The following is an 18440-nucleotide window of genomic DNA, read 5'->3' on the forward strand; positions in this document are numbered from 1 at the left end:
GTTGGTGTCTCTCCTTTAACAAGCATTTTAACGCCAGAATCTCTCTCTCCCCTCTGACTGGGAAGCAAAAAGTCTCACATCTCCCATCAGCATCAAAGTCCCTGCACCCCACCAGTGCTCTGTGTTCTCAGCGTGGTGCTGTGTCCTCCACGTGTTCTGTCCTTGCCTGGAGCCACCTCTTAGACCCCCATGCCCTGGAGAGCTGCATTTGGAAAGAGCTGGGAGCTGGGAGAAACCTCTGAGGATTCAATGGGAATGAAAAGTGGGATTGTGAGCCAAAAACCAGCCATGGGAAGGACCCACTGGTGCTGATGAACCTCAGCAGGGTGGGTGGGCATCTCTGCATCCCTTGCTGTGCCCTGGTGACATTAAATGCAGGAGCTGGCAGGGAGGTGAAGGTGCCATTTCCCCTCTGTGTCCTTCATCATCCCTTTGTGTCCCCGCTGCACACGGGGCAGGAGCCAGCGATCCCAAATATCGACGGCGGCCCCGATCAATGCTATCTCCTCTTTCCATGCCTATGAGCTCATTGATTTTTTTTTTTCTTTTTTTTTTTTTTGTTGTTACCTCTGTGTTTATGTAATGTCTGAACTTTGCACAACTGAACCGTTTAATGTGCAGAAAAGAGCCCTGTTGCCATGAAAACGGACCTGCAAATGACAGCACGGATGCGGAGATATCCCTGTTTTATTGGGCCATACAGAATGGATTTTAACCTTGATAAGTCAATAACTTTTCGTACAAAAAGAACGAGAGCAGATACAGCTTTCAGAACCTTGAATGCATTTAAAGCAGAGAGTAATGGCCCGGTTTTAATCCCCGGGAAATCTTTCTCATCCTGAGGGCCAGGCATTGCCAGGGCAGAGTGACATTTTGGGCAAAGAATTACAGCGTGCATTTGTCAGGATGAGAGATGGAGACGCTCTGTGCTCCAAATTGCCAGTGCCGGTCAAAAATAATGATATTAAATTAAAGGGATTTCGTTATCTGAAAGAGCACAGAATCAGAGGAGAGAATCAATGAATGGTTGGAGTTGGGAGGGACATTAAAACTCATCCTGTTCCACCCCTTGCCATGGGCAGGGACACCTTCCACTATCCCAGGTTGCTCCAAGCCCTGTCCAGCCTGGCCTTGGACACTTCCAGGGATCCAGGGGCAGCTTCTCTGGGCAACCCTCATCACCCTCCAAATACGAATTTCTTCCTCACATTTAATCTAAACCTACTCTCTGTCAGTTTGAAGCCATTCCCCTTGTCCTGTCACTACAATCCCGTGTTATTCCTGTTTTGGGAGCATGGAAAACTTCGGGTGGGCTCCCCAGTGCCTCCGGGGAGGGACGCACCCGCCGCCACCCCAGACGTGCTGATGCATTATTTATTTGTGCTAAAGCAGAAGGACTTTTAAAAATCTCTCTCCTCCAGCTTCCTCCCTGCAATTCAATCCCTCTGGAAGTGGCAGCGGAGCTGGTCTCACTTTGCAGAGCTCATTCATTAGCAGATTAAGGCTCTCCTTGTGTTCCCAACATCGCTGGGGGAAATTTATGTTCCGGCAAAGTATTCACGGGTTCCCTGAATCACAAAAGTGTTTCTCCTCTGTAAAGTCTTCCGAAAAAAAAAAAAAAAAAAAAAAAAAAAGAGAAAAAGGATGGAAATGGGGAAAATGGGGAGGTCAGAACTGCTTAATAGTATCTCCTTGAAGGCAGTGCCAAAACACCCACCTTTTGAAGTTTGCTATTCCGGGATGGATCTCTTCCCTGGCAAAGACACTGTCACCCTTTCAAGTCCTTGTGAGTGACTTCAGGTGGCTAAAACATTTTCTGAGAAGAATGAAGGCTCCTTTTTATATCTTTTTTTTTCCCCCTGAATAAAGAGCAATCTTTCTTCCTGCCTTCCTAATAGCTTTGATTAAATTATCTCTGAAAAATCTAAGTGCTGCTCGCAAATCTGTAATGGTTTTATTCTTATCGCCGGCCTCTATTGCAACACGGGGACGCAGATAAATAAGCTGCAGAAAAGGTAGAAAAGTGCACCAGAACCTGCCAGAGAGATGAGCTAAAAATGTTTGAACTGAAACAAATGAGCAGTATGAATAGCCCTGCTCCAAGAGGGAATTTATTCAATATAATGTATTTTCACAGAGAGGATAATACGTGTTATAATTGCACAGAGGAGTCGCTCTCCTGAAAGCAGATCTAGCTATTATTTTAATTTCCCAACCTTCAGCATTTACTGGATCAGGAGTGGTGACTGGAGCAGCTTCACGTGCTTGGAAAATGGGCCCTGGGTGTCAACTCTCCCTTTGCCACCCCTGGTCACGGATTCCTGGAAAATGCTGGCGCTTCCCTCAGTGGAGGAGGTGGAGATGCCCCAAGAATAAGCCAGATCCACTTAAAACTCCTTAAAGCTCAGTAAGAAGCCAGATTTCCCCGAAATTGGCCAAACCTCAGGGCTGCGAGGGAGGTGATGAGCCCTGGAGGTGCACACAGGGCTGAGGGGGTGACCAGGAGCCATGTCCGTGTGGGACCATTATGGACCCTTCCCACAGACCCTCGCACACGCGAAGCGGCAAAAGAACCTGTGGCAGGGATTTTGGGGAAGGAATAATGGATTCCAGGACTTGTGCTAAGCGGGGCAGCCTCAACCACAGCAGCGCCCGCTCGGACCTCACAGGGCAGAGTTCAGGGGTGCCTGTGGCCGTGGCCATTGGGATCTCCCAATGCTCCATAGCCGGGTTCTCATCTCCCGTTAGCTTCGGATTTCTCTCCAGAGAGGAACCCACATTCCCGCCCCAACGTGGCAAACCCCTCACGCACACAGGACTACAACTCCCATGGTGCCTCAGGGCGCGCCGCAGCCCCGCGGCACGGCGGCGGCGCGCGGGGCACGCCGGGAAGCGCAGTCCCGCCGTTCGGATTTTCCCGCGAACGCGGTGCTGTGGGGGGGGGGGGGCGGCGGCACGCACGTCCTGCGCGGACGCTCCTCCCCCTTTATCACCCCCACGCAGGACGCGGCGCGCCGGTGCCATGGCAACGCGCCGGGGGCGGGGCCGAGCCGCGTGCGGCCGCCGGGCCCCGCGCGGGGCGCTCAGAGCCGCCGCAGCCGCGCGCCGGGCGGGAGCCGCCAGCCGGGGCCGCCCCGCCAGCGCCCCCCGCCCCGCCCCGCCCCGCCGCGACCCCCGCCCGCCGCCGCCGCCGCCATGGAGCGCTGAGCCGCCGCCGCTGCCCCCCGCGACATCCCCAACACCACCCCCCCCCCGCCCCGCCCCGCCGGGCACCGACCGCCGCCGCACAAAGGAACCGGGGCAGCCGCGGTGTGATGCCCCCCGGGGTGGCCGCGCCGCCCCAGCTTAGCCGCGCCGGGTGGATTTGGGGTTAATTTATTATTTTTTTTTTTAATTTTTAAAATTTTTCTCCCCGGATATTTTTGCTCTTCCTCCTTCACCACCACCCCCCCCCCCCACCACCCCCGGCGACCCCCCAACCTTGCCCCCCGCCGTCCCCCCCGGGGCCGAGCGGCGGGACCCGCACGCTGGCCGCGCACGGGGCGGGGCGGGCCGCCGGCGGGGCGCGGGGCCGGGCGGGCGCCGCCGCTGCTGCTGCGCGGCCCGGGGGGGGCGGCCCCGCAACGCAGCGCCCGCAGCCGGCCCGGATCCAGCTCTGACGGTAACGGGGGTCCGGGCACCGGGGAGGTCGGGGGGGTTACCGGGCGTGGGCGCGGGGAGCGGGGGGCTCCGCCGGCTCCCGGAGCGCAGCGGAGGCGGTGCCGCCGCAGCGCCGGTGCCCGGTGGTGCCCGCGGAGCCGTCGCCGCCGGTGCCCGGCTTGCTCATCGCTATCGGAGAGGAACGGGAACAACTTTTGCTTTTTTTTTTTTGTTTTTGGGTTTTTTTTTATCCGATTTTTGATTTTTTTTGTATGGCTTTTTGGGTCGCCTGGCTCATAAGTGGAAATAAAATATCCACGGGTGCCTCCAGGAGGAAAGCTGAGACACTTCCAGCGGGAGCTGACCGGGAGCTGCCGCCTTTGCTGCGACCCTTTTCTGCCCCTTTTCGCCTGGGAAAAAAAAAAAAAAAAAATGGTTTTTCCCCTCCATCCCGGGCAGGAAAGCGCCCGATCCCACCGCGACACCGGAGCGGGTGGTGGCAGAGCAGGACCCCGCCATGGACCCCGCGCCTGGTGTGGATCCCGCCGGTCACAAAGGAGAGGGAAGAAGGACCCACCCAGCGATGGTTTATTTAACACCCGTCTCCCTGGCTGCCTCCGCCGGGTCAGGAGGCTCTGCCGGGGAAAATCCCCTCTGGAAAAAGCCCCGCTGCGGAGCCAGCATCCCTGTGGCATCTTCTGGACCATCGGCGCTGGGAATACGATTCACCGGGGGAACGAGGCATCGTGGTCCCCGAGAGCTCCGGGGCAGCGCGGCTGGGCATCCACCGGCTCCAGCCGGGGACGAGCGGGCTGTGCCGCCTCTCCGGCTCGGTCCCCGACAGAAATGAGGTGTTGCCGGTGCCAGCAGCTCAGCCCCAGCGTCCCAATCCAGCTCCGGGGAGAGCCGTCACATCGTGGAGATTTAATGGCTGGAGAGAGGCAGGGCCTGGACGCAGCGAGCCGGCGGCAGCACGGCACAGCTCTGGCTGCAGGGCACGGCTACAACCGGGGCTCGGCTCCTGCCCTGCGGGGTTTTTCCGAGGAGAGGCAGTGGCAAAGTTTTCCAGCCGTGCTTGGTGTTTGCCAAGGGGTGAATTCGTTGCCGTTGGGCAGTGGTGGTTTGCCCGGCTCTGGTTATCGGGATCTCTGTAGGGAGGTTTTTCATATGTATTTATGTGTGTGTGCATGTATATTTATATTTATATATATATATATATTTATATGTGCATCCTCCTGCTCAGGATGCTCTTGTCCAGAGGCTGCAGGCGGCTTGCCCGGGTGGGTGATGAGCTTTCACGGAGGGCAGAGTGGCTGTGGGGCTCTGCAGGCATGGGGACAGAGCCACATGGTCCCTCTCTCCACGAGGAGCGTCCAGCGTCGTTCTCGGGATAATTTAGTGGGATTTGGCAGTTTTACACCTTCTCATGCCCCTGTGGTGGGGTTTGACTGCCTGGTGTGCCGGGCACATGTCGCTGGTCAGTGGCCACACACGTGGACATTGCTCTGGTGGGACCCTAGGCTGGCAAAGCTCTCACACCCGGGCTGTGATGCTGGGAGGTGAGGTGGGAAATACCCCTGGCAGAGGGCACCGGGCATCCTGTGGGGATTTTTCTTAGGAGGGATCCATAAAACTTTGAGGAGCGCGGTGCCAGCCGGGTGCGGTCGGGTCGAAGCCTCAAAGCCGCGGTGGAAGGAGAGGGAAGCTCTTGGCTGTGATGCCTTCTGCTGACCTTGTGTGTGGAGCAGGGGAAGGGAAAGCCATTCCCCGTTTTCCCAGCTCCAGGAACAGCTCTCCTGCTGGTTTGAGGGTCGGTACCAGTAGGGCACATTCTTGATGCCGGAGCTGCACCGGCTGTGAGCTGGGCCCTGTTTCAGCCAAGCGTGTCGTTAAAAATCGGAATATCTCAGTGTGAATATTTTCCCTCAGGCTGGAGCAGGGAAGCCTGTGCAAGGAGGACATGAGTGGATGCTGCCAGGCTGCTGAGGCCACGTCACCTTAGTTTTTTTAGCCCCTCTGGTTGTTATATTTTAGCCTGAAATTCATCCATCCCTGCGCAGGCTGCGGAGGAGCCCTTTCCCTCCTGGGGCTGGTTTTTAATTCCCCCTTCCCAGGGAACTCCCTGGCTCTGGGACCGAGGTCTCCCGGTGGCCACGACCTCACGGGGGTGGTGGCCCCGATCCGGGTGTCCTGTGCCCACCGCTGTCCCCGAGCTGTCCCCGCGCTCCCCGCCGTGCGTGCGGCATTAGTGCCGGGCGTTTGCATCCCTGCCAGGCGGCGGAGTTTTTTTTGGTTTTTTTTTTTTTTTTTTTTTTTTGCCTGGAGCGGGTTTCCTGCGTGGCCTCAACTTGTGTGGGAAAAATCTGCGGTGGAGCCGGGCATCCCCTCTCCGGCGTGATCCTGCGGCACAGGGTTCGGGAATGTGTGGTTGGGAGCCACCCCTGTGGTTATCGGGGTACCACGGGCAGGGATGCGGGGTCCTGAGCGTGGAGGGTGATGGCAGAAGTCTCCTGTCCCCACGGCTCCATGCGGGCACAGCAGGATATGTGTCCCTGGGTAAGGTGCTTTGCTGGTGGTGTCTCATCCTGGGATGGAGGGAGTGCTGTGTGTGACCCCCCCCCAAGGCTGGGGATGCTGCAGCTGGCGGGGTGGGCCGGGGGCTGCACCTGCCGGGACCCCTCTCCCTGCCCCCGCCGGCATCTGTGCCGCCGCATGTCCGTCTGCAGCAGGCGCATGCATGCAAAAAATAAGACATTTCTTCTTTCTCTTCTGCCTGCGCATTCCTCAAAAAGCTAATATTCATGAAAGGTAATTCAATCAAACCACGATGCCTATCAGCTAATGCAGCAAAGCTGGCGCAGGGGTGAGAATGGGAGCCAGGAACACAAAAGCCCTGTTTTATTACCTCCTGCTTGCCTGAGAATTGCTTTTCTCCCTCGAGTGAGCCGGCTAAAGCTGGCTTTATTATGTTAACCTATTTGCGTGTCAAGAGCTATTGTGCCTCTCTTTATCTGTGTTTGTATTTGCTCGATGCAGGGAATAAAAGGACGAGGCGAAAATGGATGGCTGGTCAGTGCTCCGCACTCTGGGGGCACTGATTGGTTGCTAAGTGATTTGCATCCCCGGTAATCGCTTTTATCTCGGAAGGATGTCGTGTATAATTATAAGCCTACTGACATCTTTTGAAATCTGCCTAATGGGTGTTTTTAATTTACATGGGAAGCAGGGGCTATTTGTGTTGCTCTGATTACAGGTTGGGCGAGTGTATGGGTTAAAATACAGATATTTCCATAGATGCGGGGCACCGGCAGGGATGAGGCTGGGATTTTTGGCAAGTCCCCGCTCGCCTAGGGATGGGTTGTCGTGTATGAGTTTGGGGTTTAATCCCTCAGCCCAGTGCACAGACTGGCGTGGTGCTGGTCCTGTAGCCATCCCGTGAAGTGCAACACGAGGTGGGCTCCTGGCTGCTGCCAGAGCCGGCTGGACGCCCAGGAACCCCCTCTGGGATGAGGCTGTGCCACTGAGTCCCCACTCCAGCCATCTGTGACAGCGCAGGGACAGCTTGGGGTTCTTGTTTAGCCCCCCCATGCAAGGAGTGCCAGAGGCTTTGATGGGAATTCCTGTGGAAACGGTGTCTGGGGGGTACCTGTGGAACCATGGAAGCCCCAGCTGGGTTCACACGGGATGGGTTCACACAGCCATGGCAAATAAACCTCCTGAGCACCTGTGCCAGCCCTGGGCACCTGCACCCAGCAGGATCCTGGCTGGGTGGCTCACTGGGGCTGCTGAGGCATCAGCAGGGTCCAGGGTGAGCTCCCCGTGCTGGGGGCAGTGAGTGCCTGTCCTGGGCAGGCAGCAGGGTGTGGGTGCTCTGATTGTCCCGTGTGTGCCTGGGTGCAGAGGAGCCACGAGTGGGATTCAGCCTGGCAGAACACCGGGCTGGCCGTGCCAGGGGCACGCTCAGTTTCGTGTTTCTATCTGTGCTGTCGGAAAAGCAGAGCTCTGGGGTGCAGGCAGTGCTGAGACAAGGGGTTTTGGGGTCCCCCCAAGGCTCTGTGCACTGGGGCTGGGTCACCTCAAGCATGCAGAGGTTCTGAACTGAGGTTGGTGCTTGCGGCAGGCGCAGGGTGAGATTGTGGGGCAGGACATGGGGGCAGCTCCAGCCAGCTGCCTCCTCCCTCCCTGCTCCTGCAGGAAAGGCCAGGACTGAGCTGCAGGCACGTTCTGGCTCCCTCAGGCCGCGCACAAGGTGACCCCATCAATTTGCAGGGCTGTGGTGGCTCCGTGGCACACGGTGCCGTGGGCAGCACAGTGCTGAGCAGGATGGGGTTGATAGAAAAAGTTGATAGAGGAGAGCGAGTGCTGGACCCCACACCTTGGAGCCTGGGGTGCTGTGCCCCCCTGAACAGGCAGCCCCATCCCAGCCCCATCCCAGCCCATCCCATCCCATTCCATCCCAGCCTGTCCCGCTGGCGAGCGAGCGGCGCGGGCGCCGCTATTTATGGCTGGCTGTAAACAAACTCCCAATGAAAGAAAGTTAATGACCTGAGACTGACAGGAGCCTGCTGGGAGTTTTTATAGCCCCCGGGACTCCTTTTGCTAAAGAGAGAATACATCAGCGTTTTAACCCAAAACGGCGAGAGCCTCGCGCTGCGGGGGGGGACGGGGACGGCCTCAGCCTGGGGAGGCGTTTTGGAGGGGCTGGTGCTGGGTGAGGAGGGGGCTTTGGTGGGGAAACCTTGACTTCGTGTCTCCCTGCATGGGACTGGGGTGCAGAGCCCCCTTTTCAAGAGGCACGTCCCAGCGTGGGGGGCTCTCCAAGGCTTTGCCATCTGCCTCTTGTAGGTCATCTCTCTGCGCTCCAGGCAAGAGCGGGGGCTGGCTTAGCGTGGCTGGTAACCACACACTAATAAAGCCTTAATACCCTGCAGCGGGGAGATTTCACTGTCAGAGATAAATATTCATATTGCTTTCCAATTCAGCCTTGGCTGCACGACAAGGGCGCCGTGGGGGGAGACGGGAAGGCTGCGGTGTGGGGTGCTCCGAGCCCCGCTGGCTGCCCTGCCTGCTCCTGCCTGCCTGGTGTGCTTTAATAGCGTGCCCTGGCTAATTGTGGGGTGTGAATATCATCCCCAGGGCTCTCAGGGGACAGGGTGGCACAGGGTGCCCCTCTCCCCGTGCTCCCCGCCTCCTCCTTCGCCGCTGCCTCGCACGCGCAGCCTCCATCTGCACGCGACGCTTGATTTACCGAGAGGAGCTGGCAGTTAAACCTGACAAATTGAAGGCAGTTTTAAGTGGTTCAGGTTAATTAATAGTCAGGGAAGTATCAATTTTTTTAAGGGATGCTCTTGGCTGGCGGGTAGAGCTGGAGTTTGACTTTGCCTTTGGAAAGTAACGCTGTCTGCACGGGTGGGTGCCCATGGGCAGGGGGATGGAGCAGGGCAGAGAGATGGAGCAGGGCAGGGAGATGGAGCAGGGCAGGAGAATGGAGCAGGGCAGGGAGATGGAGCAGGGCAGGAGGATAGAGTAGGGCAGGGAGATGGAGCAGGGCAGGGAGATGGAGCAGGTCTGGATGCTGAGCTTTGTGTCACTACTCTGGTTCCTGTCCCACAGCCTCACATTGCTGCTGACATTTCTGACCCCAGGTTGCTGGTGCTGAGGAAGGACAGGGAGGGACAAGGCTGTGTGTGTAGCCCAAGCTCCACTGCTCATCTCAGTGTCCTTTGAGGCTCTGGTTGTCCTTTCTCCTGGGGTCTGTGCCATGGCTGCAGTGCCAGAGGGTGCAGCTGTGCCAGTAACCAGAGAGATTAGTCTGTAGCCACCTGTAGTGGCACAGTGTCCCTGCTCCTGTGGGGGACCCGGGATGAGGAGCAGCTTTTACAGGTTCAGGAGGATCCATCCTGGGCTGGGGCTGGGAGCTGACATGGGTGAACTGGAGCAGCATCCACTGCCCTTTTTTCTGCACATGTGTTCACATCTGCCAAGCCTGGGAATGCTGTGGGGGACAGATTTTAAAAACATCCCAGTGAAAGAAGCTTAAGGTCTCCTATAAGGAGGAGAGACAGGCAGGCTTTGAAGGCTCTGAGCTGTGTGTGAGAAAGTCTGTGTTGCACAGGGACCTGAGCAGTGTCTGTGACTGTCACTGTCACAGTGCTCCAGTGCCACAGGATGCCACAGGGATGGGCAGCTCTGGGATCTGGCCCAGGGCTGTGTCCCAGAGCAGCACAAACCCTCCATGTGCTCTGTCTTTCCCAGAGCAGGATGCAGGTGGAAGTGGTGGGTTTCCAGCAGCCCTAATTCTTGGGAATATGAGAGATTAAGGTTAGTGACCATTTTTTAACTCAATAAAGGGGAAGACAAGCTGTAGTCTGCAGTCCAGAGATATAATTAGTTCGCAGCAGTGGTGCTTTCTTGATTTAGCTTCAGAGAGCAGAACAAGACAAGGATGTTATACCCAATTAGCAATAACATACAGCCCGAGCCTAGCTAGGTGAGATAACAAGCCATTTTTATAGCTCTTCTTTACAGACTTTTTTTTTTTTGAAAGTGGGGGGGGGGAAAGAAGAAAGGGACCGAGTCTCGATTTCTTTTCATCAGGGAACAATTATAAGTGAGCACAGAAAGCCCAAAGCTGAGTGATAAAACAAATCAAACAGCTCAGAGCTGGGCTGAGGCCGTCTCTCCATCCAGCTGGGGGAGGCTGAGCAGGTGACAAGGGCACTGCCAAGGGCCACCCACACACCCTGGACGTGCCCTGGCTGCTGCTGTAAGGCTTTTGTGCAGGTGAGGTGCAGGTGAGGCGGCCGTGGGTGCTGCTGGCTGTGTCCCAAGGGGGGCAGCCCGTCCCCAGCAATGTGACCCCGAGCCGTGTCCCCTGTCAGTGAGGTGACCCGAGCCGTGTCCCCTGCACAGCCCCGGTCGGGTGGCAGCCGCCTGCCGTCTGCCAGCTCCTCCGTGCTCCCTTTGTGCTGCAGATCGATGGCCATCGATTTTTCCTCCCTGTGTAAACCTGCCCTGGCCGGGGCTGTGCGGGGTTTTTGTCTGGCTCCGTCTGTGCCCACCCGGCTCCCGCTCGCCTCTGCAGCAGTGAAACTCAAGGACATCCGGAAAAACAGCCTTGTAAAGAGTCAGGGAAACTCGGGTTTCATTAATCAGCTCTTAATGACGGGCTCTGCTGCTCGGTGGGGTTTTTGCAGTCTCTCTCCTCGCTCCCCAGGGCAGCAGCCCCAGCCCCTCCTGTGGTACCTGCTGGGGATGGATGGGCTGTGCTTTGGGGCACCTGTTTGCTTCCCTCAGCCTGGGGACACTCCTGCTGCACAGGGGGCTCAGTGTGGGTGACATTCTCCCTCCTGATGTTTCCCCCACCCCTCCAATGGGGCAGAGCCTGGGGATGGAGCGGGAGGCTGCCGTCCCCCTCCGTGTCCTTCCTGTCACCTCCGTGTCCTTCCTGTCCCCTTGTCAGAGTTTTACAGCCTGGCAGGCAATGGTGTGGCTGCCTGGGACCACTTGAGCTCATCCCATCACACCCCAGCCCACCCTGGGACATCCTGGCTTGTCCCCGCCCAGGAGCCGCTCTCCGGGCTATTAACACCCCGCGATGATCATCAGCTCTCGTCGTAATCATTAAGACTATTAGAAAGAAATGTTGGCTCGCAGCTCGTGTCAGACTTTCCGTTCTGCTTTGCAAACGCGCACAATTAATGCCAATCAGGCGGGGGAGGCAGCCAGCTCCGATCCCGGCTGCTCCCAATCCCGGCTGTCAGCTCTCCCCATCCCGCCTGGTACATTTTCATACAGTTGCTATAAACATCTGAGGGAAACTCCGTGTTCTTCGGCAGCGCTGAGTATTGTTCTCTGTTCCTTTTAATTACTCGGCATTCAGCGGCTCATCCGGCCTCGGGTCGGTGGGGAAAGTAGGGATTTGTAAAACAAATAGAGAAATCTGGAGAGATGCCTTGTTTTCCCATTAGGTTGTCCATGGCAAAATAAGAAAATCCTGTTAAATTTTTGTCTTTTTCTTCCTCCCCCTCCCAAGTTGCTTTCTCCCCACCAGGACACAGCCTGGTCTCTCTCCCAGGGAACCCCAAAAGCAGGGTGAGCTTGGGAGAAGGGGGGGAAGAGCTGGAATTACTTGACCGGATGGTGGTATAATCCTTGTTACAAAAGTACACATCAATTATAAGAATTCCTACAGTAATCTTGGAAATCTATCTTTTCTGCTGAACCAGCTCATTAAAGAGCACCATTCATTTCCATCTCTCCGGGTGAGAAGGGTTTAAATCTCCAGAGCTTTGTGTTACCAAATAGACTGAGGGTGATGGACTCGCGTTAAATATTAAAGGGAAGAAGTTGATTTTTATTTTTTTCTTCCCCTTTTTTTCCCCCCAGACCGGCAGCGCAGACGAAGTGCAACGTAAGGAAGGGAGGGTGGGGGGTCCCTGCTGTGAGAAGCTTCCCCCAGCTGCGGGTGGGTGATGCTCAATGGGTGCCTTTGAGGACCCTCCTCCCTTCCCTTATCTTGGAGACCCCTCCAGCGCTGGGGGAGGAGGGAGGGAGCCAGGGAGGTTGCCCCAGGCCACCCTGGCAAGCCCCCGAGCCTGCGCCGGAGCCGGCCGTGGCACAGGCAGGGCTTTTGTGTGCCGGCGGGGCAGTGGGCGCTGCGGGGTGAGGGACGGGCACAGAGCCCCTTTGTGTGCAGCTGTGAGCCGAGCAGGATGTGGGATAGGGCCCAGTGGGGATGGGGAGCTGGTAGCCAGGGAGGAGGAGAGGGTAGCCAGGGATGGAGAGCGGCGGCCGGCCGGGGTCGAGGGCGGCGCGGGGCGATGTGTGCGCTGCGCCGAGGCTCTGTGCAAACATGTTAATTTGTTTTCTTTCTTGCCTCGCCTTTCAGGGTAATTGGTTGCATTTGAAGCCTTTGTGAAAGCCTTTGATTATAGTAATTTCAGCAGAGCGATCTACCCTGGATTCCTTCGTCAGATTCTTTCACAGCTCCGGCACTTGGGGCTGTAATTATGGAGCGGAGCGCGCCCGGCTGCCGAGTGTGGGGCAGCTGGATGGGGCACCATGGCCGTGGGGGCACAGGGATGTCACTGTAGGGAACAATCAAACCCTTGGGATGAGGCAGGAGCGAGCCAGGATGGGGCAGGAGCTGTGATGAGGACCTTTGGGCTCTGCACTTCTGAGTTTGTTGGGTCTCAGCTGGAGGTGCCCATGGTGAGGTTGCCCATGCTGGGGTTGCCTCCTGGCTTGTTGGGGTACAGAGTGCTTTAAATTGCTGCTCTGTGGAGCCACTTGGCTTTTCTGCTGGTTGATCCCAGGTCTGTGTTGAGGCTGGGACTAAAGCCTGAGCATCCATGACGGACAGCTCCCCCCACCCCCTGTTCCCAATCCGCGAGCAGGAGGAAAGCACGGCACGAGTGTGTCGCATCGGTGAGGTTCTGCTTTGAGGAGCCGGTGCCACATCCGAGGGGACACATCTGCACAAGCCTGGCAGGACCTGGCAGATCCTGCCCGCCCGCTGCGCGCTGGCCCTGCCGGGACCTCGGCGCAGGCAGCCAGGGCTGAGCCCTGCCAAAAACACCGGCGGCACCCGAGCGGGGCCCTGACCTTTGCTAGCGGGGCTGCTCCCCCTTCTCTCCTGGCATTTTGTTCCCAGTCCCATGTAATGACCTTCTCGGCAGCGCCGTGCCAGCGTCTGCCACTTCCAATTACCCACGGCTGCTCGGCGCCCGCCGCAGCGCGCGGGGCTCCTTCCTGCCCGGCAGGATGGCAGCAGCGTGGGGGGATGCTGCACTGTGATCCCCCATCCTCCTGCTCAGAGAGCCTCAGGAGCCCCCCAAACACCACCTAAAGCTCTGGGCTCCTGCCCCGCGGTGCTGGAGGCGCTTGGCTTTCCAGAATCATTATTAACCTGTTCGAGAGCTGTTCCCGCTCGCAGCGAAAATAGATCTTTAATCTCTGCCCAAAATAGCTCATTTGATGAGAGGCCTCCTTAAAGCTGACACATAAATTTAACCAGGCCGCCCGAGCCCTGCACGAGGACGTCTGCAAATGCTCAGCAGCACTCGAATTGTTGGGTTTTTTTGAATTCCATCGTTAGGGACACGTCTGATACTGTATTTCTTCCATAGGGTCTTTGGAACTGCTCAGGAGGTGATTTGCCCTGCCCTGTCCCAGTTCCTTTGGCCTTGCTTGTGAGCAGAAGGTTATTTTGGGGTATTTTTTGATGTTGACTCTCTTGAACAGTCCAAGGGGTTTCTCCTTGGAGCTGCCACAAGAGCAGAAACCTCATCCCTGAGTGGGACGGGAGAGATGCGAGATGCTGCTGTAGGATGCCGGCAGTGAGGGTCCTGGTCCAGTGCCACTCTGTCCCTGGCACTGTGCCACAGCTGGTGGGCTCTGTGCCATCCTGATGTCACAGCAGCCCAAAAAAGTGGGAACTGGGGATGCTCAGGGTGTCACAGCTCTGCTCAGTGCTGGGGCTCACCCCAGCACCTTCCCAGCATTTCCACAGAGCTTGGGCTGGGAGAAGCCACTTGGCTGCTCTGGGTCTCTCCCCCAGCCCCCCCCAGTCCCCACATCCCAGCAAGACCCTGAGCAGCAAAATAATCACTTCCAGCATCATTATCCATCGCAAACCCCAGCTTCCAATTTTAATCAGAGGAGCTGGTGTTGCTTTAAGATCTGCGGGTTTTAAAGATCACAAGAGGGGTTAGAGAAAATTACCCTTGACTCTTACATGCTAATGTAATCTCTAACCAGATCTGCAGCACTGCAGCTAAAATTGCTTTTTAGATTAACATTTAATTATTAACAGGGCCCCCTGAAAGGCCCGGGGCTGGAGCACGCGGAGGGGAGCGGATTAGCCGGGCGGGATGAGGGAAGGTCGGGCAAGGGAAGGTCGTGGGGTGACCGGCGGCACCTTTGGTCACAAACTTTGGGTTTTATTTTGCCTGATGCTCCCCGTGGTTCACAGTGGGGTGAGCTTTCTGTGCTCACCCCTTGTAGGGCAGAGCTGTGGTGTCACTGCGTCTCCTCCGCCCTAAATCTGGATGGGAGATGGGTATGGCAGGCAGCGGCACCAGCCAAAATGCTGCTCACCCTGCAGTGGGGTGGGCATCCACTGTGTGCAGAGGGGAATTCTTCCTCTTCTGGTACCTCCTCACCCTCACCTCTGGGTGGGAAATCGGTGTCTATGGGACCAGAGGTGGTGGCAGTGGCAGGGGAGGTGAGAGGGAGCCCCCATGTCCCCGGGGCTCCTGCTGATGTGCTTGGATTCTCCTCCATCCGTGGAGGGATGAGGGACAGGGCTGTTCCCAGTTTTACTTTGGGTGTACTCTGCACACCAGGGCCCAATGAGGGCTTTTGCTTTGTTTCTCTGCTTGCTGCCAGCCTTGGCCTCACCCTGCACTGTCCGTGTGTCTGTCTGGCACTGTCAGGAGCCTCCTGTGCCTCTCCCAGCCGGGGTGACCCCTCACCTCCTGTCCTTGTGCCAAACCCTGTGCTGGCTTTTAGCAGCCAAGGGGAACATAGCCATGGTGTGACTCAAACAGCTTTGCAGCATCCCTGGTCCTGCCCTCCTTTCCTCTCCTAACCCCAAAATCTCCCTTTTTATGGGATTGCACCCTAATAACATCCGGGGAAGGATCTGGATGTGTTCCACCACAGCCTGGATGGTGACCAAGACCTTGTCCCTCACTGTCCCTGCCCTGCCACAGCTCAGCAGCTACACAGACCCACTTCAGGCTGAGACTTTAGAAGTTCCTTTTTTCTTTTCTCCCCCCTCCCATCACATTTTCTTTTATCTAAATCCTCGCCTGCAAAAGCCTCTATCGACAGCTGCGCTGGCCTTATCTCGCGGGAGGGACCTTCGCAGGGCTCTCGGAGGAGATAAGCCCGACTTATCAGCTGCTGATGTCAGAGGAGGTGCCAAACCCTCCCATCACCGGGGCTTTAGACATAGAGGGTGGTGTTTTTTATTAAAGTCACAAAGACCTTGGGCTTATAAATAGTGCGATGTCGAGATGGATTAGCTGGGTGTGGGGCAGGATGGAGTGTGGGAGAGGGGAAGGATGGAGTTGTGGCTCCCCCATCCCTGGAAGTGTTCAAGGCCAGGTTGGACAGGGCTTGGAGCAACCTGGTTTAGTGGAAGACATCCCTATGCATGGCAGGGAGTGGAACCCGAAACATTCTGTGATCCTATGATGCCAGAGTTGTGGGATGTGGGGCTGGGGGCTCCTGGGGGATCTTGCCCCAGATGTCCCCAAGGGACCCCACTGGTGGTGGGACTCACCCTGTGCCCCAGTGCTGGATGATGGGGGGTCCTCGGGCACAGCCCGGGCAGAGGCCGTGCAGACTCGGGGGCGTTCCAGCAAAACTGCTGAGTGTTGCCTTCCCTGCCACGAAAGAGCCAGAGCAGCTTGAACTAAATCGGATCCTGCTGATTGGAATTAGTTCAAATGCAGATGGAGCTAACTAAGCCGGCGCTAAGCGTTGGACAGCCCAGCGCCCAATTCCCATCAGCTGATTCAGGGGCTTTTCGGAGCAGCATTAGCGAAATGCCACCGTGGCACAGATGCCCATTGTGCCAGGCGCCCACCCGCTCGCCCACGGGCCTTCTGGGGCTCCCAGCAGGATGGACAGATGGACACTGATCTGGGGTTGTGGCACCGGAGCTTTCCCAGTTCTGAAGTGGAGCGAGGCGCAGCGTAGCTGTCGGAAAAATCATCTGGGCTGCGAGACGCCGGGAGACGGGGGCAGCAGCAGGGTCTGGATTAATCGGTGCCTTTATTCAGTGTGGCTCCCCTGCCTGCTGCCGAGGATGATCCGTGCCCGGGGTCGGGATGGCTCCAGGAGGGAGCTGGGCTGTGGCAGGGAGCAGGGAGCAGTGGTGGGGACAGCCCGTGCCAGCGTGGGGGTGTCCCCAGGTGTACGATGGATGGTGGTCAGGATGGTCGTGACAGACAGATCTCTATAAGCCAGGTCTTGAAACTTGTGGTTTATTGCATAGGGCTGGGTAAAAAGGGCCCTGCCAGGATTGCCAGCTGCAGCTTGGAGCAGGGCAGGAAGAGAGTGGGGGGTAGTAAGAGTTCTAAGAGGTAAGAGAGTGGTAAGAGAGCGATTTTCCCATTTACAATACAATAAATCTTCTATGTTGAATATTCTAATTTCCACCAACCAATCTAATACAAGATACAGATCCTATAGCATTTACATATAGCCATAAGAATCATTACATTACCTAAAAACGACTGCCAAGCTAGCAGGGTCTTCTCTGACCCTTGGACCTGCTCTCAGCAGAAGGCATTCTTCTATCGAGAGGATTACTTTTGGCTGGCCATCCTGTTGTCTTCTAGTTATTTAGTAACTAAGGTTTGGTATCTCAGAGATGGCTTTCATTTTAATCTTGCTTATGGTTTCCATAGTCTCAAAATCTTTTGCTAGGCAATCATATTTATAAGGTTTTCCTGATCCATCCTTCCCAACACCGTGTGCCATAGGGACCATCAGGGGCCTGATCCACATCTGCCCACGCTGCCCATGTCCACCAGGGACACGGGTCAGTGTCCCCCCCCGAGGAGCTGGGAGCGGGTGACAGGGAGCAGGTGACAGGCAGCGGGTGACGTCCGCCACTAATCGGCCAGATGGTGACACCCAGCAGGACGCCAGCACCGAGGTCACCGCGGAGCTCAGGCTCAGGTACGGCAGGAGCTGGTGCTGTCACCCATCCCCTGCTTGGCTGTGGGTGCTTTGATCCAGGGCCACCCCTCTGGTGGGGACAAGGTCGGGGTGGCAGCTCCCATCATGGAAAATCCAGGGGAGCTGAGGCACCAGGAGCTGGGCTGCGTAATCAACCCCGAGTCCCGGAGGGGAGAGGAGAACTCCTGGCAGTCAAGTGCGCTCAGGCTCTGAATAAGAAGCACTTCATTCTCTTTTCAAATTGTATAATTTCTGCCTGATTGTAATGGCATATTTTAAAATTACCAGAAATCGAAGCCAGAAAATGGATACGGCTGCTTTTACAGCGAGCTGCGTTAACAAAGGATATGTAATGCATGAAATAAAAACACCTCCCTGCCCCCCTCCTTTTTTTTTTTAAAGACAGTAATAGGAGAAAATTGGTTTTGAAACTGAATAAAAGTCCCTTTCAGAGGAAATCATTTCTTTCAGGGTACCTTTGCTGAAAGTAAAATAGTGAATAATGAAAGGTGGTTACATGATTGTCTTTCATTTAGAGAGCGCGAGGACAGATGGAATCTGGGAGAAATGCACGATTGGAATAATTGCATGGTAACAAGGCGCTTGTTGTGAAATTAGTATCTTAAGAAAGTAGTGAAAAAGGCTTTTACTCATGAATACTTCATTATTAGGAGAAAACAGCACAATTTGGGTTCTCCAGACACCTGCTCGGTATTAGATGACTTCCTCCCCTCCTCCTCCTCCTCTTCCTCTTCCTCACACCTTTTGCTGATGAGTCTCTCCTTGTCCCTGGTTTGCTGGGGGAGTCGGGGTGAGTCTGCTGAGCCCCAGCTAAGGCTTGGACACCCTGCATGGATCCCATCCTGGGGATTATCCCAGAGCCTGGCACCCGCTGCCTGGTGGAGGGCACAGAGCAGGAGCGAGCACAGGTCCTGTTGTCTGCTGAAGGTGTTTTGAAGGGTGACATTTCAACCAGCAGAGCTTGGAGAGCCCTGGGCACAGCTTGGAGAGCGTCCATCCATGCTTTGTTTCCTGGTGCTGATGGTCACGGGCTCTGCCAGTGCCTGCCCAAGGCCACCACGTGCCTGAGGCCACTGCACGCT

The 18440-nt window shown here is 56.5% G+C and overlaps 1 protein-coding gene across 1 annotated transcript in view; it reads left to right on the forward strand.

Annotated features, from left to right (window-relative positions):
* The first annotated feature begins 3584 nt into the window (after window positions 1-3584).
* The window catches only part of FAM222A (family with sequence similarity 222 member A), a 28221-nt gene continuing 13365 nt past the window's right edge, over window positions 3585-18440 (forward strand). The window contains exon 1 of the mRNA XM_056503952.1: window positions 3585-3661. The gene's annotated coding sequence lies outside the window, so the exon portion shown is untranslated. The remainder of the gene's footprint in view (window positions 3662-18440) is intronic.

This window comes from Oenanthe melanoleuca, chromosome 15 (genome assembly GCF_029582105.1).
Source record: "Oenanthe melanoleuca isolate GR-GAL-2019-014 chromosome 15, OMel1.0, whole genome shotgun sequence".
NCBI classification, from domain to species: domain Eukaryota; kingdom Metazoa; phylum Chordata; class Aves; order Passeriformes; family Muscicapidae; genus Oenanthe; species Oenanthe melanoleuca.